Source organism: Varroa jacobsoni, unplaced genomic scaffold (assembly GCF_002532875.2).
Source record: "Varroa jacobsoni isolate VJ856 unplaced genomic scaffold, vjacob_1.0 contig00699, whole genome shotgun sequence".
Lineage (NCBI taxonomy): Eukaryota > Metazoa > Arthropoda > Arachnida > Mesostigmata > Varroidae > Varroa > Varroa jacobsoni.
The window spans coordinates 42,448-47,546 of record NW_019214510.1 but is presented as its reverse complement, the minus strand read 5'-3'; positions in this window follow the sequence as shown (position 1 = coordinate 47,546).

The window sequence follows — 5,099 nt, the reverse complement described above, 5'->3', positions numbered from 1 at the left end:
GCTGCTGGCTGCCAATTTTTCTTTTCTTCGAGGTGTGCTCGTTAAGAAGGACACAAGATACGCGGCTACAATCGATCGATCGACCGCGCGCAGGCCAGAATCGTCTCGTAGGAACAGCGCGTACCTGAGCGTTACACAGCCAACCACCTTTACCATCTACCGGTCAACCACGAGTATTGGTACGCGGAGTTGGTCGGGAGGCAATGGCAAATAGCAGAGTCACAACAGTTACTTGCAGGACAGCTCGCTGTCGACGCCTTTCATGGGTGAGACAATCTTGAACCAAAAACTATGCTACGCTTCAAGTCGTTTACATACGGTAGTCGTCGGACAATCTAGTTGGAGAAACAAGGTGACTAACATACGTTAGAAGCTTCGCGCGCGACAAGATTGAGTGACCCAGAACACTGGGTGGATCGTGAGCGGCGCCTGGTTCTAACGCGATCTTAACTTGAATGGCTACTTGAGCCAGCCATCGAGTTCCTAAAACTAATTTAGCATTGTGATCACTACTGCTATGAGCTAGCTACTCATTTTTGTTAACTAATGCTCAGCGACTTTGTCTCCTCGAATTTTCCGTCAGGTCTAGTTTTCCTGCTTTATATGCAGTAGCTTTTTTCCAACTGTATCGGGACAACCAGCCAAAGGATCCTGTCCTCGCAGCGCTTTTGGATGTTAAGGCAAGACCCACAGGCAATCAGCTAGCACAAATCGGGTCAATTTTTTTCGATCTTGACCGTTCCATTTTCTCTCGAGAACTATCACTGAGGTCGTACGCTGCTTCGCCCACTTCTCAAAAGCTCAGGAGAAGAATTTCGTGAGTTTTGATGCGGCGGCGTCCGTTCGCGAGCCACTGCCGCTACGAATAGAGAGGGCGCTCCGATCATGGTCGGAGAGAAGGAAACGGCCGGCATGTGCTATACGTTTCATGAACTCACATACAAAGTAAGTGGCACTGGAAGTACTATACAAAAACAATCACTCACGGAGAGTCTCCCTGATAGGCTTTTCGATTATTTTCTCAATAGAGATACTGAAAATTACACACACGATACAGAGCTAGCTATGACGAAGCGCCTGTCTCCACATCGACACCGTCATAATAATAATAATATTAATCAATATGTTAGCAATAACTATTGCTACTCGTATTCATGGTAAACGTAGCAGGACCGAACCGTAATTGAGTCGAATGACCCTAAAAATAATAGCAAGATTAATGACGACCAGGCTGGTGCGCCACGGCCCTATTCATCGTCTGTAGAAACATTGCCAATGTTGAATCCGTATATAGTTAATTATCAGTGGTTACACATAAATTACAGTGACGAATGCAGTTGTCACGAGAGCGTGACCAAAATATGTTGCAGAAAAAGCGATTGATTCTTTCCGTGACGCATGAGTGAGCTGGGTCTTATGCGGCGTTATTTACAATTGATCCTCAAAAGAATAGTAGAAAAAGGCGATCTCAAATAGGCGTAGACCTTACAAACAACGAGCCTTAGAACCGTCACATGTAGTGAACACGATACTCTGTTCGCGTGTGTATACATATTCATACGCTGTTCCGATGATAGCAAGAACAATGATTATTTGAGCCTGTTTTTTTTTATGCCTGTTAGATCCAAACCGCTTCGTTAAAGGTTGCCTGTTTCGAATAAACGCACACAGCTGCGCCTAAGCATGTCCGACATTTCATCATCGTTTGTCCTATAAATCGACCTGCCGATCTTCGCGTGAGGGAATCATTGGGAGTGTTTCACCAGCGTTGCTATTGAAAGCTAGAAAGAAGCAGACAGAGCGATTCGTAAGAGTCACTGCTCGAACTATGCCCAATAGGAACAGCAACTATTGACTACAAGAGGTGCATGACTAATAACCTCTTTTTTCCAATCCTTAGATGAGCGTTGTAGGTCAGTATCATCTTCATGAACATTTGCCCGCATAGGTATATCGGCTATTAGGGTAAAACTCAGATGGCTATATTGTCCCGGTTCAATTTAATCGGCCCGAACATGATCTGGCCCCAGTTACAACAGTTCCATCGAACACGCGAGCTTCGCCTTATTGCCTGGCAATTAGGGGAAGCATATGGTATTAGAACTAGATTAAAAAAAATGGCTTCTGAATTGTGGGTCGGCGTAACGGGTCAGCGACAATTGTGCAAAAGCGCAGTTGCATACAAACGTGTATATATGTAGCGCAATAGAAACTCGTACAATGAAATAGAAGTCACAAAAGATGTAAAGGCATAGATGCTAGAAAATATAAGCTTAACGATAAGTGCAGGTAAACACGAAGCAACGCTATAAAATTAAGGAAAAATAGCAAAAAAAATCACACACATACTCACAGTTGAATAGTTGTCGGCCTACCATGTTGTATTGCAAGTAAATTAGGAGACGTAGAAGAAGCAGGACACTGCAGGAGCATGAAAACATGATACGACGTTGTACAACGATAGCCGTAGGCCAGTGCTGTAACAAATTTCTACATTAATATTGACGTAAAGATAACTTATTCGAAGCTGAGCTTGTAACCTGGTTTAAAGAACGGCACACTGCTTCCACGATATATTATTGAAAGTATAGAACACTGTCATAGTCTTGTTCATTGGTTGGTGATTTCGGTTCGAATACCTAATTCATTTTTCGAGCTTTACGTCCGATAGCGTATCTACACTGCCTCATTTGTCTCCAAGTTCAATGGGCAAACACGTCACCACTCCACTATATCACAGAGACGATTTCCGATTACTCAGTCTACTACAATCCAAAGTGATCGATCAAAATAGAGATCTTCTAAAATCACGTACCGATTTTTCTATCAAATATACATATACAAATGAAAAAATGAATCAGGACAGCTTTCGAATTTAGCAAACCATCGGTATACGACGACAATATAGTAACTGTAGATGTTTTCTTTTCAAATACATATTATTATATAAATAAGTACCAAAAAAATAAGTCCTATGGGAAGATACCGACCTGGGAACGGTACTGGCTCACAGCAGTTTACAATAATTCTCTTACTATTTTGCTGACTTGCAGTTAGTGTAGTCTCGTATATACATTGTCTAAATTAAGCCATAGCTTCTAAAGGAGTACTTACCAGCTCTTTGTCGTTAGACTCCGATTATGCAGCACTATGACTATAGAAAAAACACAGAGAGCGAAGTGAATCGCAGGAAAAAAACTCATCAAAAATCTCCATTGTAATTTTTTTGGGAAAGTAATGCTTTTCCTTAGCTAGTGCCACCCACTCGAAGGGACATGTTCAGCACAGCGATAGGCATCTATTAGATCATTAGAAAATGAAGAGCGCTCTTAGAAACTAAAGGAATTGCGCAGCTAATCGATAGTCGGCTGGTCAATGTCCAATTTGCGATGTACACTATGCTAGGTTTTCTATCGGGATGTACCAGTCGCACCACAGACGAAGACTCTTGTCATGCAATGCCCGATAGCAGCACACCGGTTGGAAATAATCATCGTTTGCATAAATCGGTTCAATCTAAAGCAATCAATGATATCTCTATGCTTAGCCTCATTCGAAAACGATATATTGGCAATTGTCGGACTACTGAAATACAGGAGCTGGTTGTTGACTTGTTATCACTCAGACACAAGCTAAACTCGAGTGCAAACTTGACCATTGGCCTAGGACAAGGCTAAGTTTTTGCGGCGGCAGTTTGATCGTATACATAGCACTCATGGAAATAAAGACACGAGAATGAACCAATTAAATATCACGGAAGGACCGGCTTAATGACAGAGGTACTATTTTGTTAATCAATGATGTAGAGAAGTTATTTGGATAAAAAATGACTTAAAATAATAACTAAATTTAAATAGCTAATAAATGATTTGAAGATAACACACCCGAGAACAACTGAGAAATGCATCTATTCCCGCTTTAAGTGTTCTGCTACAGCGGGAAATAGGCTTTCTTTCCGTCAAAAATAGACCGGCCTACCTAATGTAGTGAAGATTATTACAGCTATTACGGCTATATTCTTCACTAGTATATGCAAAGCTTAGGAAAGTCCCTCCTCTAGGACAGAGTAGTTTCCAGACACTGTTCCTGAGTCGGCTAGTTGAACACTATAAACTGAAAGCGTCATGCAGCATGTACATACATGGAATAAACATTCCAAGCAAGCGTGCACTTTACTTAGATTGGGACAGATTAGCACAAAAACTGCATGATGTTCCGATTCCATCTTGATTAGTTGTCGTAGAAAATCTTACTGCTTATAATTAGTATAGCTATGCACGATAGCTATCGATTGTATTGCCATCGTATAACCGCGTCTAAATTCTTCACCCATACAATCAACGTCTTCGCATGAAGTACTCCAATCAAGGGCAGAACAGGAAGCTGAAACACAAGATATAGGGCCACTCCCTGACGTATCTACTACCGGAGTTTTAAGACGAAAAAACTAATAGACAAATACTCTTAAATTTGCACAGGAATAACATTTATCTACTTTTTACTTTTATTGACAATACACCTTTTTCAGTTATTTAATTATAGTTATCAATTATAACTATAACGTTTTATAGTTATGGTAGTATAACAGCTAGGTCTATCGTTACGCATGTAACGAAATAATGCTTTGAGGTATTTCAAACAACGAACTAATCGGTTTCCGCTAATTTCCGCTAGGTGGCGCATTAATTAAGTAATCAGAAATTTCTCGAAGTTATAAGTTTGACTTTCCCAATAGACTCAGCGCGGCCATTTTTACATTGAACATTCTCAGGTTTTCTTTTTGACTTGATCAAACAACATAAATTTACGTATTTAGAGATAAAATATGTAACTTTCAAAAGCTTTACAAGTATAATATTTGGATACGGTCGCTTGTGTATTTATTTACTTCTGAAATACGATCTTCTCTAACTTCTGACTTCCCGAATCAATTATGCTCATATGATGCATATATATGCGCAAAGTACGCTCACTCCACGTTAACATGCTTTATGATTACTTCAAAACATGATATTACCATGAATATGGAGTCAGGCAATATTTTATGAAACACTGGATTTAGGAAATTCGCATTTTTCGTTTCTTAATTCAATGAGGCT